General features: G+C 35.3%; 1 protein-coding gene across 4 annotated transcripts in view; it reads left to right on the top strand.

Moving 5' to 3' along the window:
- The window catches only part of MLLT3 (MLLT3 super elongation complex subunit), a 235,753-nt gene that overhangs the window by 108,552 nt on the left and 103,751 nt on the right, over positions 1–23,450 (top strand). The gene's annotated exons all lie outside the window — the stretch shown is intronic.

Raw genomic sequence — 23,450 nt, 5'->3', positions numbered from 1 at the left:
GGAAGTAATTGAGACCTCATTCTCTAAAGTTGTCACTACTCAGGTGATCACTATTGTGATCTTGGCCAGAATCAATGGTCAAGCTTATTATTTAATGCTAAGAAAGAAACTTTTCTTTTATTTGACTTTTTAAAAAAGTACTGTTTTAGCTTTTCAGATACAGTCTTGACTTTGATAAGTAGCTGTAACCTCTTCAAAGTACATGTGAAATAATTCAATTTTCTCCAGTGTTCCATGCCTAAGAAGTTGAAGAGAGATTTTTTTTTTTAATTTTTAATTTTTATTATTTTATTTTTTGTTATTTATTTTTGGAAGAGATTTAAAAAAAAAAACTGGTGGTATGTTATTGAGAGAAGGATCTACATAGTAATAGGAGTGCCAGTGTGTGTGTATAAAGAACAGTGTGATTCCTAAATCCCAATAGGTGGCTCACAGTGGCATTAAGGATGGCAAAGTTAGATAACTGTGGAACTTGGGGCTATCCTTTAGATGTCTCTTAAATTGTTTGGAGTATGAGGACCTTCAGATTCCTATGCAAATAGATAAATATTGGCTCCAACAACACCTATTAGGGAATTAAATCAAGAATTGGCCAAGAATCTTAATGGGAGATTTTAATAACTCTTAGCTGTCTTACTGAAATATGTGAGTTCATCATTAGGAAAAGTATATTAACATTCCAGTTCCCAAAAACTACTTCTAGGGAATTCATCAAGGAAAGCTTGGCTTTGGTAGGTGACTGCTAATAACTTGCTCATTCTCATTCTCTTTCTTCAGGTTATTAAAGTTTTTACCAATAATACTTATTTTTCAAGGTTTAGCTTCAGGAATATCTCAAATAATTCTTGTGAAACCCACCCCGACCCTTTCGTTTTTTTTGTGCTGCCACCACACCTTGCCATTACTTCTAATACTGCAGTTCTCACATTATGATGATTTACTTACAGGTTTCCCTTTTGTTTTTCTTCGAACAGGGTCTTTCTGCTCTAGCTGTTTTTGTATTTAGAGTACCTAGCACTTAAACAGGTAGTCAATAAAGAACTAATTGAGCATCTACTGTGTATCTGTCATTATATGAGGCACTCTGAGATCTTAAAATAAATGAGATTTTAGTAGATCTCCCTATCTAATTTCCAAAAGTATAGAAAGGCTGCTTCAGTGAGTTAGGGCATGAGTACTTCATGAATTAATTGGTTATCTTCCTGATTCCATTGGGCTGTACAGAAGCGTACTTGTGTCTTAAAGAGCAAAATTGTTCTGAAGTGCCCAGCCAGAAGAGCAAGGCTGTCTCTTCAAAATACGGAGGAAAGGGAATCCTAACCTTTGCAGAGGCAGCTTTGAAATAGGCCAGCAGCAGGCTGGCTCCATATGAACTTGTTGGTCCACCAGTGTTGAGTTTTCATATGGAAATTTGTCTTTGCTCAACACAGCCTAGAAATTACTCAGGTGGCTCTGTTTGCATAAAAGAAACTTCCAGAACTTCATATGAAAAACAAGGAGCCAGAGTGAAAGACCTTGTCTCAGAGGCCAGCAGAGGAACTATTTCACATGCTTGTTTATTTCTGGGCCCCTTCCTTTGAAGAAGTAAGAAGAATTGAAATGGAAAGGCTACAGGTAAACCCCAACCAATTCATGGCCTTTAGTTTGGCTCTCAAGGAGACAGTATCAATTCTTCCTGCTACTTTTCAATTTTATTTTAGTTCTCATGTTGTACATCTACATTTGGCTTACTTTGTTGCCATAGACCTGCTTTCCAAAGACCAAGTCAGTGGAAGAAAAGATAACGGGTTTGGCAGAGGAAGGGAACAGATAAGATACCTCTTGTATTTGTAGAAAGGACTGTACCTCATTATGGACTGTGGTATTTTCACATTTTACATTGTAAGGACGCAAGGAGTTTAATTTGGCACCTTAACTTGGAAGCACTGTGTTGCAGTGTCAGAGCATGGACCTCAGGTAATTTCTACTCATACTTGTGCATAATTCAGCCTGTTGTATTATATAGCCTGCAGCATTGTTATAAGTTATGAAAGTTGAATCATTGTCATGCATTATTTCCCTGAAAAATATATTATTCAAATTTGGTTATATCCACTAATGAATATTATGTGTGTGACATTTCAAATGTTGATTTTTGTACTTTTTATTTCTAGAATACTTTTGCTTTTTAAAAGAATGTTATTCACAGCATCCCAAGAAAGAAAGTTGGGACAGACACTAACCACCCATGTCTGATTAAGAAAACTGAGTCACAGGAAAATTGCAACTAACCTGAAATATTATAGTTACCCAGTTAGTGGTGACCCAGAACTCTAAGCCATAGTGCTGGATTCTCTAGGCTTTATTCATTTCTCCTCTCTGAACTGCTTGCTCTGCGTCAAATAGGTTAGCTCTTCCCAGGGGAAGATCTCAGCTTAGAACTGGGCACTAATTTGAAAAACTTTTGGATTCATTTGGAGTGAGGACAGGGAATCACCTGTTTTCCCTCTTGTAAAAAGAAATAAGCTATAGGAGAAAAGACAAATAGTTTGGTCTGCATTTAGAGAGAGGCCAATAGCAGTAACAACATAAAAAGCAAATTAATTAGAGAAATAGTTCTAGTGATTAAAAGGCATCCTTCACAGTAATTGCCTCAGGGTACAAGTACAAAGTTAAAACTTTCATAAGAAACCTAAAAGCATAAAAAGAGCCAGCAGCAACCGCCCCCAACACCCCCCAAAAAGCAGCCAGCAGTATTATGTCATATTAGAACATTAAATTTATAAAGGAAACTATTTTAAGCAGTTCCTTCCAAATTATCCACCCCCCTCAGTAATTAAAGAGCTCTGTCATATTAGGAATAACATAAGGGAACAAATTCAGACCCTGCCAGATGAGGGCAGACCAGGATCTCTTTAATTGAAAGCGTTCAAATCCAAACTGTCATCAGGTCTTGTCAATCTCTTTCTTCAAAGTCTCTCAAGTTCATTCCCACAGCTGCTATTCTACCCCCAGTGTTCTGTGGAAAATTCTGCTCTGAGTTCTTAGAGATGGAACTTCACCTCTGCTGAAGCCGGCCCCTCCTCTCTCCCTCTCTCCCTCTCTCCCTCTCTCCTTCTCTCCCTCTCTCCCTCTCTCCCTCTCTCCCTCTCTCCCTCTCTCCCTCTCCCCCCACCTCTCTCTCCCTCTCCCTCTCCCCCCCCACCCTCAGGTGCTTTCACAGACATGTCCTCATTTCTAAATACAACTAGACTGTGAAATAAGGAAGTATTCCCTTGCTACACATGAAGAGAGCTGAGAGGTTAAAATGACTTGCCCCAGGTCATAGCTATTAAGTGGTGGATTTAGAATTTGAAACCAGGTCATCTTATTCCCAGTCCTGTGCTCCTTTCACCTTGCCATCGCTGTGTCTGACATCTTAACTGCAGTGATAGTTTGCAGAGGAAGAGAAGATGTTTGAGGTCATCTTTGAACATGGATTTTAGGGCTTTAGAAGACCACGATCAATAGTTTGAGTTGTCTCTTGCCAGGGTACAGTGGCCCACTCTGCAGTTCACCAGCCATAATTCTGGGTTACACTTCTGTCTTACTTTCAAGAGGTGTGCCAGTCAGCTAGTCATTTTGTGGTTATTGAGCACCTACTCTGTGTTAGGTGTTGTGCCAGGCACTGGGATTCAGTGCCGAACAAGATAGAACAACTCTGTTTTCACAGAACTTACATCCCCTCTCTGTGCACCTCTTCAGTGAGGGCCAGTAATGTTTACAGAGCCCTATAAACATCGCAAAGTACGTCATGTTGACTTCAGTGCACGTGGCAGAGAGGAGACTGCGGAGGTGGAGGAACAAGATTCTCCACCATAGTGCAGCTCCTCCCAGTACAAGAATCAGAGAGATCCCTATGGGTTGCAAAGGACTTCCTCATTCCTCATCATTGCTGGAACTCCAACCTCACTTAGTTCTGGGGCAGGGCTTAGGGGGATCTCTTATTTGAATGAGGCTCTGTTTTTCATGATCCTACCCAGATGATGATTTTACTTCCTACTTTGGCAGTTGTACATAGGAGATGAAGTTGGACAAGGATGCGATGGCACTTACTCCATATCCCTCTCCCTTACTTCCTTGCCCCAACCCTAAATACTTAAATACTTTACTAGTTAGTAATCTATGAAACATAGTTATAGAAAATATTCCTTTCTCTTTAGGATTTTCTTCATTGCTTTTATACCCCCGTGGTTGCTCATCCTATTTTAGGGAAAAGTGAGCTTGCATATACAACTCATACCATTAGGATAGTTATTGCTCAGTGTCTCATTGGAATAGAAGAACTGTACAGCACGAAAGGACATGAGTCCCACCCCTCATTTTGTAGAAGAGTCTGAGTCCTGGGGAGAAGTTATGTGGCTCTACTTGGGCCTAGATCCAGGCCTCCTGGGCCTCAGAGCAGATAGGAGAGGAGGGCATTACTGAAGTTTTTTTCCCCCCCAGTTTTAGCATCCTTCTGGTCAACAGAAAAGTATGCTCACATAAAGGTGATAGGTTGATGGCAGAATTTGTTTTCATTTTGGGGGGTCTACTTTCAAAGATTTTTAATGGGGGAAGTGAGACTGCATCATTGTTTGCTAATCAAATGCCATTGTAGACTAGAGACTCACTGTTTCACTCTTCTCTAAAGTACTACTTAAAAAAAAAAAGAGGAAATAAGCAACTAGTGGAATTTATTGCTTTAAAAAGAAAAGAAAGCCTTGAAATTTCCTATCATGACTGATGAAACAAACCTTGAAGTCAACACGTTGGGCTATTTCATTTTTGTTCCAGTTTTCTCCTGGCAAATAGAAGAATGTAATAAGAAAGGAACCCATGGTTCCAAAACAAATAGGATCTGAGTCCAAGACATCTAAAGCTTGTGTGGAATCCCTCCGGCATTTATCCCACTGGGCCCCAGGGAAGGGAGGAGACAAATGTCCATATCCCTGTTCTAGTCAGAGTTGGTTCAATTGAAGGTGAAACTGTCTGTCAAACTATTTATAGCATGTTTATAGCATGATGGAAAAACAAAAGACTACAAGTTTTAAAGCTTTGCCTTTATTCACAGATAGTAAAGACTTTTATTTTAAAGGATAGCTTCCTTAACATACTCAACAGTAACTGACATTAGTTTAAACCATGGCATTTTAGCCAGTTCATGATTTTTTTTCATATTTATTGTTAACAATTTTATGTTGTTAATTGCTCAGTTTAATGTTGAGAAATCAATGAAATGTTAGTCTTTAGGATGAAGATAGCACATTTTTAGATAAGTAGAGAGGGGCTTCAAGATAAAATATTACCTTAGAATGTAAATCATTTTTCATGTTAAATGCTTAGAAGATTGGGTTTCACTGGCATTTCCAAGGAGTTTCAAACAGGTATGATATGATTAATAGAGTTTCCAGTACAATTCTCTAACCTTTCGTTTAATTTTTGGTGTATAATTGCCTATTACGATGTACTCTTAATATTTATTCCTCCACGAGTTATGAATCAAGGTACTATACTTTTTTTTTAAGGGCATAAGTTCTTTGGCTTTTTTTTTTTTTTTGGTACTATTACACAAGTGCCTGCTGTAACTTATATTTGCATAATATATTAAAGAAGAAACGTATGGGTAAAGCATATTGAAGTCTACGAGGAACTTTTGCTAGATGACGTATTTGACCTTGGGAAATATTCATCAAAGTAAAGTTACTGTCTCGGGAACTGTGTTTAAAGGTATTTCTCTGGTTTAAGTCTCTCTAGCTTGTTTAGAAAACAAACCCACTGACTGGCCTCTTCAGTATTTGTAGAGAAGATGGCACAAAATTGAAAGAATGTGTATATTGTTCAGACTCTAGGTTACTCTCCCCTGTTTTGTCAGCTTTATTTATCATAAGGCATTTTATCCAGGAATGTCTTCACCAAATAAAAGCATTAATGTTGGGATAGTCATTTCCTAACTGTTTTTGAATCAAATAAGTTTGGAACAATTGGGAAAATTTTTAGGTTGCATTCTTATATTTGATTTTTAGGAAAATATGCATTAGTGAAATGTGTGGATGGCTTTAGTAGAACAGTTTTATTGCTAACTGAAATAATACCCTGACTGATAGCTTTACTAATATGCTGCCTTCCACTCATCAAAATAAAATAACTGTATTTTGGAGGGTGACTCAACTTTGGTGAGGCAAAGCCCTCATATTTAAACTATGCCACATTCCTGGAAAAGGTAGGTAATGTAAATCAAAGTAATGCAAGTCAGATGTAATTTTTTCCATAAAACCAATGTGAATATAGGGGCTTCCATTCCTGACCCAGGACCTTGAGCCAGTTTAAAAAACAAACAAACAAACAAACAAAACAAATAACCTAAACACTGTATTTAATCAGCTGTAAATGACATATTTCTGATCCTTTTGGATTCTCTTTAATATAAGTATGACTCATCAATACAGCAGCCTAATATAGTAACAAGTTTTATGAAACTATTTAATATATGTTAACCTAGTCTCATTTTTCTTAAACAAAGGTGATCTGTGCCTTATTTTTAATGTAACAATCAGAATTTGAAATTGTACCATCAAGTTAATAAAATGCAGGATGGCTTCTAGGAGAGGAGATTTGATGAGTATCTGTGTGAAAATTTATTAAGACTTTGGACATGTTATACCTTTTTTTAGGTCAATTATTGTTTAGCTACCGTTTTTCACATTATAAAAATTTACTATAGGAAGCATAGCCATTAACAAACAGTCAAGTGGTAGGTTTGGCATTTCTGCTGTGGTTTGAATTTCTTCTTTCTAGACTGTCTTCTTATCAGCACAAATAACTTCACCTTGAGCCTTAAGGTTGTATAAATCATACCAACCTTTAAAATGCATCAATCAAGTTTTAAGGCAATGAATTTTTTATTCTTTTCTTTTTCTCTTGCCATTGCTTTGTGATGTCAACTAGCCTCAAAAGTTTGGTTTGATGAGTGGCTGTTGTAGGCTCACACTCCTTTGGTGAATCCATGGAATTAAGTTATTCTAGTTCAGCCAGGAGTCTTGGATATTGACTTATGACAATAAAGTCTTCCATTGGTTAGAACACTATTCTTTGCACCTATCAACCATTTGAAAATATTCAACAAGTCGTGATGGGATTTGGAATAGAAATATTTAGAACATGGTTCTTGGAAATAAGTGTTTATTTAAAATGCTTTCCATAGATACTGCCTTCAGAAACAGTTTACAAGCTGTGGGAGAAATTTGTTCTGCTTTTTTCTCCTCTTTGGTCAGATTGCTTGTAGGGCACTTTTGTGTGTGTGTGTGTGTGTGTGTGTGTGTGTGTGTGTGTGTGTGTGTTTTGAGCTAATAGCTATATCAGAGAAGGGGGCTAAATGTAGGATGAAATCAAATCAGGATGGGATAGAAGGTAAGATTCGGTGCTCAAGGTTCCTGCTGAATGAAGGAAGAGGGTAGACTAAGGCTTATAGTGTATGGGTGAGAAGATTCGTATACAGGAGCAAACTGACAAGATAGGGTAGGTCCATTTAGAAGCAGTACCTTGAAAGTAATTGACTTAGTATAATGAATATTAATTTTGAGGCAGCTAGTCATTGAAAATGAAAGTATTCACAGCTGCATTTGGACATTAATATCTACCCAAACTTTATATTCAAAGTCCTCTAGTCTTCTAAATTTAGCTAGCATTTAGATTATAACAGATACAAACTCTTTACAACTACTCCACCCCCACCCTACAGTATACTCAACTCATTTATTTAAGTAGGTGACTATAAAAGTTTCTGTGTGGTTTTAAGATGAAGTTACTGAAGACTCTTTTGTTCTAAATCAGTCCAATAATTAAAGAGTTATAGAAATAACGTCGAGGTCATCAGAAATGATATATTGCAATTTTAGGAGCCAAGAGACAGAAAAAGATACTCCCAGCCGACAGTTGCAAATCAGAAGCAGCTGCAGCAAGGTCAGAGTCCCTGTGTGTCAAGGGGCCAGTTATTTTATTATCAGTTAAGGGAATGAACTTTATTCCTTGTCTCTAGCTAGGCATTTGACACTTATATTGGGCATCATCACTAGCCTTCTAGGAACAGACATCCACCAAGAGTGTGGTACAATAATAAATTCTATTTGTGCAATCACTAGAAAGTACAGTAGTAATTGGCAAGTTACACAATAATTATTTATGTATTGTGCTTCATTGTTGTAAATGGGCCAGGCTTTGAGTATGTTACTGTTAAGTAGCCAGCAACTACTTTCCTCTTTGAGTTTATTAGCACAATTAGATTTTTCTTTCTTTCTTTCTTTCTTTCTTTCTTTCTTTCTTTCTTTCTTTCTTTCTTTCTTTCTTTCTTTCTTTCTTTCTTTCTTTCTTTCTTTTTTGGATTTTGGTTTTTGTTGCAGTGACATTATGGGATTATTCTGTTCTTCACATTTCTTATGGGAAAAGTTTGTGTATTATCTGGTGGATTAAGCTTGAATTTTAGAATCCAATCCTCCTCCTTACTAACCAATGAAAAGCAACTGTTGTTTAGCCTCTGATGTTCAGGAAGTTTCTTCTATGCCCATGTCCAGGTTTTCCTGGCAGGGCCTGCTTGAGCAGTAGACAGACATACCTCTTCTGTTGTTATCACATTAAGAATCATAAGATTACTCTTGAGCATATTTTGTTGTTCTTTCTGTAGTTTTTATTTTAAAAACAGTCAGTAAAATTGAATGTTATAATAATTTTTGTATTATTAAAATACTGTTAGACAACAAAATTTTAGGGGATGATTGTACACAATTCTCTGGTCCTTTCAAAATAGTGATATTTTAGAAAGTGGTATAATTTATGGGATAAAGGAAGTAACTTTACCCAGTGGGTGAAGGAAAAATGGCTGTGTAACTAAAGCAATGAGAAAAGGTGATTCACAGAAAGAGCATCTGTGTTTGGACAAGGGTGAGTGTGTGAGAGAATATCCAGAACAGTGGCTCTCACATTTGAGAGGGCATCAGAATCTCCTGGATAGCTTGAGATGACAAATCTCTGAAGTCTACTCTAGAGTTTCTGATTCAAGAATCAGAATTGGCATTTCTTATAAGTTTCCCAGGTGATGCTGATATTGCCAATCCAGAGACCACCACTCTAGTGTCATTAAAACAATGGAGTCTAGCTAAAAAATTTTTTAAGTATAGTGTTAGCAACCGCAGAAAATAGAAAAGCATTACCATTGAAGTTCGTTAGTGAGGGTGACTAACTCTTGATTGACTAGGAGAGGATTGAATTGCACTTAAATTTCTGAACTGATATGATCAAGGAAATGATATAGTTCAGAACTTGAAATATTTATAAATTTGGTTTACGTGGTGTCTGTATTACAGCTTATAGCTTATGAAAGCTTTTTTTTTTTTTTTAAACTACTGCATTAAAAATGTGCATATGCTTATTTATATATATGGTCAGTTTAAACCATCCTGAAGTTTGTTCTATCTAGAATGTTCAGCTATTGCTACTAGAGACTTGGCACTTTTATTCATTTAATGCTGCAATTTGCAGATGGGGGAAGGGGGTTTTGCTGCAGTTCTTTTTGGGGTCTAAAATGCCTGGATAGAAAATACCTAACTATGATTTCTTTGAGGAAAAGTTCTTACTTATGCTTACATTCTTAGTCAGCATGTGTAATAAGTATGCAGTGCTTGTGAAAGGAGTAAATAAATGACCAGCAACACACTTGTTGGAAATAATTAGACAGCAGTGGTGATGGTGGGAAGAATAATCCACCCAGGAAATCCACTGGTGACTTGAAAAACTTGCATGTTAGCTTATTAATATAGTTTTTGTTATCTCAATAAATATAAGGCAAATAAAAATCTTAATAGTTAAATAATATCCAGGTTTTTAATATCAAAACAAATCTCTAGAAACATATATCCATATTTGTAAAAGAAATTTCCAGATTCATTAATTTTATCAATAGTTTAGCAGAATCATGTTATCCTAATCTAACTTTTTTAAAGACCTTCATTTTCTTTGCCACATTGGTGGTGGAGGCTTAATATCCACATACTAACACAGTCCCAATATGGCAAAGAAAATGAGGGTCTTTAAAAAAGGAGTTGTTCTTAAGGGCAGAGACTATATTTGAATATCTCTAACACCTAACTCTTTAAGATTAGTCAGAAATTTTGGCTAAATGGGACTTCCTCTTTGACCCCATTCAATGGTATGCATAACTATTGGCAAAATAGTCATGTGTTTAAGAATAATGTTTGGTAGGACTCTAGCATTTTCAAAATGATTTTCTCATAATATACCTAATGTATTACATTGCATCTGCACAGTGATGCTTTTTAATTATTTCGAAGATAGAAAAATATGAGGTAGAAAGGAGTTATATAATTGCCTAAAGTTAGTTAATCCAGCTAGGAAATGTCAGAGCCAGCAAGCAAACATAGATTTGCTGGCTCTAAATCTAATTTCTCTGTAAAATTCTATTAATGTGTTGTGTTGTGTAATGTTATGTTATGTTTTATATATATATATATACACACACACACGCACACACATATATACACATACACACAGACATACACACATAAATGTGTGTGTGTGTGTGTGTGTGTGTGTGTATGAAAAGGTATATAGTAGACGGTATACACAGGTTTGATCTCATTTCTTCTGGACTATCCAAATATTTCAAATTCCAATAACCTTGCTCTTTTTTGAATTTCTCTTAAAATCATTCAGCAACACATTATCGTTTTAAACATTTTTCTTTTATTATAAAATTAAGAATTTTTGTTTTTGTAGAAGAATGAGAAGATACAAATAAGCAAAAAGAAGAAAATACTTTTTATTCAAGCATCTAGTACAGAGTGCTGGGCATAGAAGCCATTAATAAATATCTATTGATTGAATGCTAGGAATTAGCTCCCTGACCTCTGGGTAAATTGCTTAAGTTGTCATATTCCATCTATAAAAAGGAATGCCTGGCAGGGCTGTTATGGTACTTATTTCCTATGTTATGGATTTATGTGACATCAGCACTCTTTCAGGGACTTGGTGAAAGGTGTTAAATCATGTCTTTGTTACTATCTCTAAGGAAGAAATAATTTGAAATTTGCTGTCTTTAAATATCTTGCTCTTTGTCATATGTAGGAAAGAAAATGACTTATTCGCAATGTATGATATGTGTTTATTTGGGTTGTGGGAGTGTTTATGAGAGCAAATGCATTTATTTATAAATAAATTATTATTATAAAATATTAAACACTTCCTCCTGTGATAGTTCAAATTCCGTTGTATAGTTTTCACCCTCTGTGACACCAAATTACAGTCAGATAAATTTAGGGTTTATCTACCATCATTTCTTCATGAAAATAGAATAATAAGGATGAGGAATTAATGGAATAGGAAAAGTTTGATTTCTTGTTATTCTTTCTTGTTGATTGTATTTACTCCATGGGTATGATATAGGCATGTGTATATATTAATTCATGTGATTTACTTAGTTCATTAGATGATAAGAGTGTCATTGTCCAAAAAAGTGACTGAACGGGAAAATAAATTAGATAATGGGTTTCAACATAGACTATGACAACACACAAGAAGAACAATTTTTGTAAAACACAAACATATCTGTTTTCCTATGATAAATTTAAATAAATCAGGCTTTTATCCAGCTGAGATTACAATGCCTCCAAAATATCTACTAGTATGACAAACAACTTTTCCTTATTGGTTTAGCACTATTTGATACTTGCCAAATTTTTTTATATCCCAGTTTGTATTTCTATTCTGTAAGCAGTAAGTGTATATAGAGATAAATGTGGTAATCAATTTGGTTAAATCCCGTTAGAATGAGTTGGGGCTGGTAGCTGGACATTCAAGTCAACAAATGCAAAAGTACTCTGGAAGCCTAAACTTTTTCTATAAGTGTATTGGGCTATAGTAGAATTCTACAAAATATTAACTGAAAGGCTCTTAGCAAAATTCATATTTCTATTAATATTTGATCTTTAATAAATCTAGGATTAATTATTAAAGTATGATATAAGAATAGTTCTTTAATGTGCAATTTTGTACTTAAGGTCCAATCATTTCACAATAGGAGTGGTTCCCTGTACACGTTATTTCAAGACTTAGTTCACCTTCAGTTTTATAATTTATCTTTTAGAACTCACTCAGTGAAAGTTACTATGGTCACACTTTAAGAGGAGGAATTTTTCTTCTGATTTACACTGAATGAGCGAACATTAGCTAGCTCTTCAAGTTAGGATCTTAATTATGCTCTTGTTTGACCTTTGCCTGTAACATTTGGTTCGAGTTGTGTTCTTCTCTTTGACTTTAAGATTCAGCAACTGGCAGGAGCCTTATTTAATCTTTCTATTGAGCTGTTTCATCTACTTGAATAGGGCATAAACCTATTCATCAACCTATCTTTCATATGGGCATGCTATTCTGAAATACTATTAAGATTGAGTGCATTGTGGCAGGGTGCATTCTATTTAAAAGGCAATGTAATATGTTTCAATGTGATTAAGAACAAGAGTGTTACAAGTGCAAAGTATAGTAAAATCATAACACTCAAGGGCTTTTTACATAATGTGTTATGCCTAATGTGCAAACAGTTGACTTAATTTTTTACTTTAGCTTTTTAAAAGCATGGTGTTTCTCATAAATGCTGCCAGTATGTTCTCATGTTTCATTCCTTAATACTTGAGTTGATATGCTGCTATAACCAAATTACATTTAGTTCCTGAGGAATCAAATTTCTAGTTTGATTTATACATGTAAAACAAGGTCTAATTCAGTAGATTTAATCTGACTTCATAATCAGAATGAAAACAAGAAGATGAAAATCTGATTTCAGAATTTCTTTTTTGTTTGGGGCAGCCTCTGTTAAGTCGAATATTCATTTATTTACTGGTCTAATAAAAATAAAACTCTACTCTAATTAAGAAAGAGGTGTTACCAAGAAACATTTTAAACATTTAGTGGGATTCTGAATCTTTGTTTTGTTTCTGTTGTTTTTTTAGTGTTGTTTTTCCCAATTTCATGATTTTGTTATAGCAGATACAATATTTAGGTGATAGATGTTTTATGCTTAAATGAAGATACTAAAAGGCAATGCATTTGCCTTCAAGTTAGAATAGAAGTAGTACATAAGACTTGTCTTTGGAATAATAGAATTTTAGATTTAGAAGCAGCTTCTGAAATGGAATCTGGCTCCTTATGTGACAGAGGAGGTCCTGCAGTAAGTGGTAAAAGGGACTCACCAAAGGTCCAATGGCAAGTTTGTATAGAAATAGAGCCAGAACCATGTCTCTCTTTATTTTTTGACATTCAGTATTATGTTATTTTCAGGTGTACAGCATAGTACTTAGGCATTTATATAAATTATGAAGTGATCCCTCTTACAAGTCTGGTACCCATCTGACACCATACATACTTACTACAATATTATTGACTATATTTCCTATGCTGTACTTTATATCCCCACGACTCTTTTGTAACTACCAATTTGTACTTCCTAATCCCTTCACCTTGTTTACCCAGCCGCCCCACCCCGCTCTCACCTGGCAACCAGAACCATGTCTCTTGATTCCTCGATAATTTTTATTCTGCTACATACACCACAAGATTCAAATTCAGATGACAGTTCTATTTTCTACTCGTTTGTTTTATTGCAGTATTATAGTGTTACTGCTTTCTAATACCTAACCTTGGAAGCTTTATTTCCTTTTCACAATTCATTGCTAACTTGGGCTTTATGAGCTTGAAGGTGAGCTGACCATGTGGACCAACTGCCAGTACTTTTAGTGGTAGATTGAACCAAAAGAATTCCAAACTGAAGAATATTTTCTTTTTTCATATGGCCCTCTCAAGAATCTATAAAGCCAAAAATAAAACCAGATCTAAGAAAGTTTAATTGAACTGATAGTAAATATTTGTATTTTTTGAAAGATTTTTGAGAAAGTCCAAAATAAGTTCTCTTAGTGTTTATGATTCATATTTGATTCCTGTTAGATATCTGAATGATTTCTAGTTTCCAGTAAGTGTTTTAAAGCTTTATAGGGATTATCTCATTTGTGCTTTCAGCATGGATGATCTTGTAAAGTTTCAAGGAGCTGTATTATGTAGGTAATAGCGTTAACTCCATTTTATAACTTAGAAAACAGAACATATTATGTGATGGTGGCATCTGAACCAAGGGATTTCTTCTCAAAAGCTCTGGTTCTTGACCTCGAAGCTTTTGTGCTTCCGTATCACATGATTTCCTCTGCCACAAAATGCTGCCTGTTGCTAAACTCAAGTTTTCAGTGATTCCTTGATTTTACTTAGCAAAATTCTTTTACAATTCTTATAATATGCTTCAGCAGTACACTCAAGAATTCTCATGCTTATATTTGGTGTACATTTCTGATAACATCTTAACCTTCAGCCTCCTTTTTCTCCTCTTTTTTCATATTGTGTCTCCATTTTCTGCACTTTCCATCCTCCTTGGTTTTTTGGGAGTAGCTGATGTGCCTTCGTAATATTTGGATACCTTCATTTATATTCTCAAAAAAGTAAATGATTCTCTGTTACTTCAAAATAAACATAAAGCTGCTGATAGTTGACGTCTAAATTCCTCTCCAATATCTTTTTATCTCTTCTTAGGAAAGTTATTTCCTTTCTATCTCAACATTGAAAAGAACCATGAAGAAATAATCTAATTCAGTTACCTGTCCAGTAGAATGTTTCTTATATACTCCAGCTTGTACTATGATCTTATCCTACTAAGCTTTTTCTAGAATCATTACTAAAATTTTCTTTCTTTCCTCCTTTTGGTAATATCATACCTGCTTTCTTTAACTCAACTAATATTAAACCCAATGCCTGTCTTTCTCTTTACTTCTCCCTGGTTTTGTTCTCTAAGCTTTCCAGTTTGTAAGTTCCCATCTATAATATTGAGTATTAATAGTTGTTGTGTTTGTTCTTGTTTTGCTTTTATTCATGTGTGTACTGTTCCCCTCCAATGAGTAATTCCTGGAATTTGGAGACAATAAGAAGTAAGTATCATGCTATTAGCACTGCCTTTGTTAATCAGAAGGTATATTGTAAAAATTTACTTATAAAGAAGAATATAAGCTGTTCTTTCTTCCTTTACTATTTCTATTTAGCCAAAAGACGTGCCAGAACTACAAATCTGAGAAATAGTGTAGTTCACTTTTGCAGTCAGGATAAGGAGGAGATAGTAGTAGATCACTACTGTATTTACTACGAGCAAGCAAAAAAAAAAAAAAAAAAAATCACACTCTAAAAGAAGATTTACTTTAATGATAGAGGTAAATTTTTATAACATACTTTTCAACAGTGGTTTCAGATTTTATTTTAGCAGTGGTTTACTTTTTTTTCCCTACATAATCTTAAGCGGCCCTAATACTGTATCTAAGCTCAGAATTGGTTTTCAGACTATTTAAATTTTCATTGTTCGGGGCAAACACTTTATTGCTTTTGTAAATGCAATGCAAACTGCAATACATTGCTAACACACACTGCAGGGGTGTAGGGTTTCCTGAAACAGTTTGAAAACCCTTGCTTTAGACAGGTGGGGATGTAGGATTTTCTCTGGTTTAATTGAGAGGATTGAGATATTGTTGGGCTAAACAGGAACCACATTCCTGTAGGCACAATGTATAAACAGTTGCCATCATATTAGTGTCACCCTCATTCTGTCTTCATTTGTAATATCTAATGGAGCTTAAATCAATTAGGAGACTTAGGATAGGCTATCTCTCTGTGCCAAGTGCTAAACAGAAAAACAAAGCAGAATCCAAAAGATACTGAAAAGAAATCTTGTTCTTACCCCTTCCTCTAAAGTTAGAATAGTTTTGATTTCTTTGATTCCTTCTCTGGAAGCATTTGTTTTTCCTATTGAAAAGGGAATAGAGCAGATATTGGGAAGAGAAAAAATGGATCATTGACTTATTTTGGATTATTATTTTTAGGTGTTTCTGTGAAGTTAGGTTATGATGATCTCTTAGGCTGTTTTTTTTTTATATATATGGGGAATGAGTCTGATCTTTGAATTATTTTATTTTATTTTATAACACATTGCCACATGTGTCACCCTAATGCAGTTGATAGCTCTCTTGTGTATAAAACCATTTCATCATCCTCTACATTGGATGCTTAAATGACAAATATTAAAAATGGAATCACATGCTATGGAAAAAAGATGGGTATAACATATAAAAGTGGCTCCTCTACACTGCTCTTACTAAAAGAAAAAAAAATTTGTCGAAAAATATTCCTTTAAATATATACATTTGATAAAATTGTAGTTTCTGTGTTTTATATTTTGAATGTCATCACTCTTGTAGTCTTCCTTTCTCCACTGAACCGTGTGATTCTTTTTTTTTTTTTCTCATGGAGCACTCTTTCCCTCACCTTGAGTAAATGGTTTTCACTTGTGATCTTTCTTTTTTCTCAAATCACATGTAAAGCCCCTTTTCATGGTTGGTGTATCTTAGTTCAGACTCTTCCTCCTGTATTTATTATGTTTAAGAATGCTAAACTTTTTTAAAGTCTATCATTTAATAATTTTTTTTAAAGTCTATCATTTAAAATTAGGTGGTATAATTCCCAAGATTTATATCTATTTTGAAAACCTTCATAATGAAGAATCATAATGAAGATTTTAGAAGTAGATATATTGCTTTCTTGGGAGTTTGCAGCATTGGGAGAATTTAAGATTTGGGTAAATGAGATTGTGGAGTCATAATAGCCGAACCTATGTGGATGTTAAGTGATGAATTCAGGATAGAAGAGAAGTATAAGCAGAAGTTGGTTATTCAGGAGGAAGGAAGTGGCTTTCACCTCAATTAGGAAAAACCAGATAAGGGGCTGAGCAGTCCTAGAGGCCAATATAAGGACAGGCTTTTTTTTTTTTTTTTTTTTCCCCCAGTCGTTTACACATCTTCCTCTGTAAGCAACTTAAATAGTGCTTTTTTCCTGCCTGGCCAACACAAAACCCTGCTCCTTTCTTCTCTCAGATCTAAACTTAAATGTCACCTCTGCGGAGAGGGAATAATAATCTAAAATAAAAAGGAGCCCCCGATTCTCCTCATGTCAGCCTGCTTTATTTTTACCTTAGCACTTATTAGTCAATAATGTTTTATTTTCATTTTAGCACTTATTACTCAATATTTCCTTTCTCAGTATTTCCTTGTATATGTGTTCTTTTTGATTTCTCCTCCCCCCTCTTTGCTACCCAACAATGGATATAGTTTAATAAGTACAGAGACCATGTCAGTTGTGTTTATGGCTCTGTTTCCAGTCCCTAGAGTACAGTCTGCACTTAGTCAGTGTCTCTGGCTAAACTGTCATCTGTTCGAGAGCAGGATTCTATCTTACCTTTGAACCCCTATGATTATAATGCCTGTCAGATTGGATGAAGTAGGCTAATATCTGAGAAAAAATGAATTACCGTTAATAAGGAAATAGGATACTTTATAAATGAAGACATTACATTTTTTTCTCCAGCACCAATCTTAGCGACAGCTGGGCCAGGTGTACAACTTGCGGTAAAACTGGGTAGGACTTTAACACCAGAGGGGCTAAACACCAAAGATTGTTTATTTCTGCTACTTCCAGAAGCAATAAGGTTATTATTTTGGAGAGTGGGATTTTTCAATAGCTCTTTATATATTTTATTAAGTAATAAAGAGGCACAAGGAGGAACTGTGTTTCCGAAGACCAGCTTCTTGATATAGTGGCATACACTGGGGTGAAGATGCTCCTGCCAAAACTGGGAGGCTCTTAATTGTTTCCCTGGAAGAGCATTTTCCACGCAGCTGACACTGCTTTTCCAGAGGACCTGCTGAAATACGGTATTCTGAAAAATATTTTGCACAAGGCTTAACTTTGGGGGGAAAAAAATGGTGGTGATCTTTGAGAGAGAAATTTCAAGATTTTTCCATTTGACTAAGTCTCAAGAAAAGAATTAGGTCTGTCTCTAGGTCAGACTTTCTCTAAAGATATAGTTTTGTTATTTTCCATAAAATTAGCCTGGAAGTATATTTCCACTAGGCCAATCATTCGAAGTAGTGCCACATATGGAGTTATACTGAGAGAACTTAAGGCAAGTTGGTGGAAGTGCTATCAATTTGAGTGAAAGACATCAGCTTGAGGATTTATATTTAATATTTTCTAACAATTCATTATAATGCATAGTTTGGGGCAGTTTCTGTATTTTGTTGGGTCATTTGTTATATGTTCCTTAAAGAAATGATTGTGAAGATGGTCTTATTTTAATACTGCAGTTATATTCCCTCAAGATGATATGTATCTATTTAACCTAAGCTGGATAGGCTTTGCTTAACTCTAATGGCATAACTCCTAAGAAAGCTAAAAATGCATATATTTAAATAAAATTCCCTATTTTGTCCCTCCAGGGAGAGAGGCTAGGGATATTCTGAGTTTGTAAGTAAAGATTTCAAGTTACTAACAAATGAAGTCATTTTTATGTATCATGAAGACTTTTCTAGTATGACCAATTTGTATTCTTGAACTCTTATTCCAAATCTAGGAGTTTTTTTTGTAAAATTTCAAAAGTAAAGATCCTTCTTTTATAAGTGTAATCTATTTTCACCCATGTGGACTTTCTATAGATGTAATATGAGGCTCTTCATATAAGTATAAACTTTATCCATGTGATCTGTTTCTTTCTTCATTATTTTCTGTGTTTCTGTTTATACTAACTGATCCATAATGCCGCTTTACTTTCCTAATACCTTTGCTCATACTCTCTGCTAGCCATCCTGGCCTTTCTTCTTGATTGCCCTGCTTGCTCTGTTTCTTCCTTTGAAGCTTATACTAAAGTTATGTTTCATTAAATTAACTCAATTTCATAAATGGCAGGCTGGGTTCAGAGATGAGGAGAGGCCTTAGACATAGCCTTAGTTCTTGGAAAACACAGAATTAAATTAAGGATGGTGTTTATTAGTAATTCATATGTTAGGATTAACAAGTATGATGCAGTGAGAAAAAAGGTTAAACTCAGAAGAAGGAAACTACCATTTCTGTTTTGGAGTATTGGCAGAAGCCCCTCCAGAGAAGGTGCTATTTGAGTCGGTCCTTGAGTGGTGAATCCTGAGGAGGTAGGCAGGGGTGTTCCACACCTGCCCAATTAGCTAACTATATCTAGTTGGTTTTTTAAAAACTTTATGAAAGGTAGCTAGACAGTTATCTTGTCTCCTTACAGTTCTTTATTAAATAAGAATCAATTTGGTTTTTTGAATTGTATTACAAAAAAAATCAACGAATTAAAACAGATCAAAAATATGACTCAAAAGTTGCCTGGTGTTATCTTTAATCCTTTTTCAGGGAAATGAGGAGGTGACACAAAGGGGGAAAATATTTTTTGTTGTTTAGAAATATATGTTTTGAAATGGGCCAAATAGAAGCAGCAACAGATCATTTTGTGTATATTTGCGTGTGTATGCGTGTGCACTTATAAAAACAAAACCCAACTGTTGATTTTTGTTGTTTTCATAATGTCACAAGTGTAAAGGCTTGGCCATGTTCAGTGGCATTGTGGTGCTTAGACGGCTAGATGCTAGCCCTACACTTCCAAACGCTCACACAAAACAGTTGGGTGCAGATGTGGGTCTTGCAGCACCCTGTTTCACTCTTCATGAGGACTCCGGTGTGGTGAAACTACAACAGTAAGGGAAGGAGTCTAAATGCTCAAGCTGGAAGGGACATTTGGTATAAAGCAGTGTTGATAACCAGTCTATACATAGAGTTTGGAGTGTTTCCTTCTTGAAGCTTTCTGCATAGTAAATAAAGTAAAACCAGTAATTATCGATGGGCAACTGGGCCATGTCCTTAACGGAAGTATTCAGATGAGCATAAATCATTGTGTCTAAGAAAACACATTGGAGAGAGGCTTTGGGGATGCATCTACCAGCTGTTTTCCTAAGAATTAGGGAAAAAAACTGTCGCCTAATGAAATAGTTAAATTCTTAAATAAGGATGTTATGTGTCTGGAAGAGTTTATTTTCCTTTTTTTTAAGTGCTAAAAATGGTATCTTTAAATTTATCTATTATGCATATAATTATTATATAAACACAAATTCACCTATTCATCTGAGCATTTGTTTTTCTGTACCAAGCACAGCTTTTTTGAAGCCTTTTTCTTTTGAAGGAAGAATATTAAGAATCTCAGGTAATAAGTAAGGATTTGACTTATTCCAGGTTAACCAAATCATGACCTTTTCTCTTTCATGTGTTTTTCTTTCTGTGTACATTTTTTGCTAAACTTAAAAATTAAATAGTTTAATGGTCAGTGTATTTGGTTAGCATCATACTACATATTATGAATATGGGTCTATATTGTTTTTGAAAAGCAATTTTAGAGAAAAAACTCAGTTACTCATGATTTACAAAAACTTTGGTCTGATCCTCTGAGGTATGAATTTTGGGTGTTGTATGCTGGAAGTCCTGCATGGTACATATGTTTACTTGGACAGAGGGAGTTTTGAAAGTGTCTCTGACTTAGAGCCTTGGGATACATGGGTTGTAATGTGTGGAAGGAGAGGAAAAGGGGTGTGGTAATTATGGCTACATAGTGTTTCAAAATGACATTGGAGATCTGGCATAATTTAACTTATTTTCTTAAAATGTGGTATTGTCAGAATTAGAACCAGTTAGCATTGGGTACTCAGCTTCCAAGAGAAGATTTGTCTGTGGCAACACATTCTATCACCCATACCAATTTTTAAAAGTTTATGTTGATTGGAGAAGAATGTGACTGGCTGCTATCAACTCATGGCTACTCCTAGAAAGCTAAGGAGTAATGATAAATTAGTGAAGAGGGACATGAATCTTTTCAAAATTCAGTTCAACAGTCATTTATTGAGCATCTAGTATCGGGCTCAATGTTAGTGCTTGGAATTACAGATATGAATAATGATGAGGTTGCTGACCTCAAGGACCTCAGTTTGGTAGAGAAGTCTGAGAGGTGAATGAATGTTATCCATCAGCCTGATAAGTGCAATAGCCTGATAAGTGCGATAATAGAAGCTTAGAAGAGGAACAAGGGAGACGTTCTGAAAGAGCTAATATCTGGGCTGGATTTTGACAGGAATAAGAGCTTCCTGTGATTTCTACTGAATTAATTTTCATAGTTTAAAGATTGAATATTAATCCTCCCATTTTATTTTCACCTAAAAAAATTGGATGGCTTTCCAAAGATGATTATCCATTTAATAACTTCTGAAATTTGGCCTTTTATTACATAGGTCTTAAGGATTATCTCATTCTTGAATAATTGAGAGGATGAATGACTTGAAGGGTTTAAGATGCTTAGATTTTATAAAGGTGACAGTGGTCAGTGATCACAGAAAAGGAATTCATAATGAAGAAGGGTTGCTGACTGATAGAAGGAGATTCTAAATGTGGTTGTACTAGTTTAAAAATAATTGATTTATGTCTAATATACTATCCTTACTGGCTAAAATGTTTCTTAGTTTTAACTCCTGTTTCTTTTTAAGAACTAGGTTAGGAACTCATGTTAATGATTCTGGTTATAAAATGCTTGAATAAATAAAATAAGCAAACTACTTCCCCTAATTTGAATTTCTTCAGATTAAAAGTGTAAGTTTGTTTTTGTGTTGCTACTGATTTTCTGGTATGCTTATTGTGGATGAAATATTGTTTGCTTCTAATTAAGAACTCAGGGTACTCTATGGGTATTGTTCGTTGTTATTTATGAAAGTATTACATTTAAAAATAATTGACGTATGCGTTGGTAAACAGTTTCTTATAAAACAAGACTCCTATGGAATATTAACACATAACAGATCATTTCCTTTTGAGGGTAGAAAATGTCTCTAAGACTTTCAACTATAGGATATGCTCACTAACAGCTGTTTCCTATAATAGGAGCAATTTGCATGCAGAATAGAGAAAATGAATTATACAAAAGGGTTTATAGAAGAACAGCTATAACTTCTCTGGCATGTACAGCAACCCACAGAATAAACATCCTTCAAATGATGTTGGCATGATTAATTCCAAACAACCTGGACATTTGCAGCCTGAAAAGATTCTGGATGTAACACTGGCATTCTGGCTGGGGTAGGGTGAGGGGTGCTTAGTACATTTAGTGCATTACCCATCCCCATCCCGCCCCCCCCCCCCCGCCAGTGTTCAGGATATTTGAATATTCATGACAGGTTGGCAGGTGGTCAATGGACGAAGGACTGATGCCACTCTGAATCCTTTTGCTTTTTCATATTTTATTAGAGAAACTTGTAAGGTCAGGTAAGATGCCTCATTCTTGATTAATTTCTTCCAAAGTCAATTTGGGAAAATGATTCTGAGGTGGGCTAAAGGAAATGATCAGGTGTTAAAATCCTATCTTCAGCATAGCTTTTTGTAACCATATTTGTGCTCGTGGAACATTTAACTGCTTTTCATATACATCATCATCATCATTATCTTTATTAGCCTCACACTTTTATTTCCCCACATAGTCTCTTGGCATTTGACAGCCATGTTTAGAGATGCATAGATGGTATTCTCTCTTTTAAAGAGAAAGGGAGAATTGGAATAACTTTCTAGGGGCAACCTGGCTAGTCTGAGGTGGATCCCGGATTGGCACCTAGGTTTGCCTGAGCCCCTGACACTATGTTCCTGAGGTAAATGTTTCTATCTTTGAGGAATGAAAGGAAATTACAGATACTATTTCCGAATAAATAATATTAAGGAAATCTGTTGAGTATCAAACTAGTGATTCAGACAGTTAATGATTTGGAAGGGTAAAGGGATGATAGTACTTTGTGGTCTGGAAAGGCACTGTGAAGAAATTAGGATTTGGATTAGCAGGGGTTACTAAGAATAGCATCAAGATGTGATGGAAGAAATAGCGGAGACAGGGCACAGTTGGGAAATGCTGGGCATATTTGAGGGAATTGATGCATTTGAATGAAGTACAAGAGAGTTTGGTGTGTGACAAAAGAAGGAAGGCTGAAAAGGTAGGCGGGAGCCCTGTTACAGAGGACTTTGGCTACCAGGGTGTGTGGCCTTGAGGTTCAGCATGTACATTTTTTCTTCTTTTTGGTACCAGCAAATGCAGTCTTAAGTAGGATAATTTCAGTTGGCTGTGATTGATTTTGATTTAATGGAAATTTTAGTGGGGTAAAATCATATTTAACTTTTTAGGGTGTCTCTCATTTCCCAAGAGCTTGCCTAAATACTCTTGCCTAATAGTCTACCTTTATAGGAAATACAGAAGCCTTATTGTTTCTTACATAGTCTTATCATGTGAATAGATTTTAAAAATAAGCATTCTCTTGGGGGAGAAATGGAGGATCGTGACTTAATGGGCACCAATAGAATTGGGAGAATCCGAGTCTGGGATTTTCTAAGGAAGGAGGGTGGTCCTGCCACTTTTTGGCATAGAAATCAGAATGTCTCAGAGA

The sequence above is a fragment of the Rousettus aegyptiacus genome, unplaced genomic scaffold, assembly GCF_014176215.1.
Source record: "Rousettus aegyptiacus isolate mRouAeg1 unplaced genomic scaffold, mRouAeg1.p scaffold_m13_p_3, whole genome shotgun sequence".
Taxonomy (NCBI): domain Eukaryota; kingdom Metazoa; phylum Chordata; class Mammalia; order Chiroptera; family Pteropodidae; genus Rousettus; species Rousettus aegyptiacus.
The sequence above is the reverse complement of the archived record's forward strand: the minus strand, read 5'-3'. Positions and strand labels throughout refer to the sequence as shown.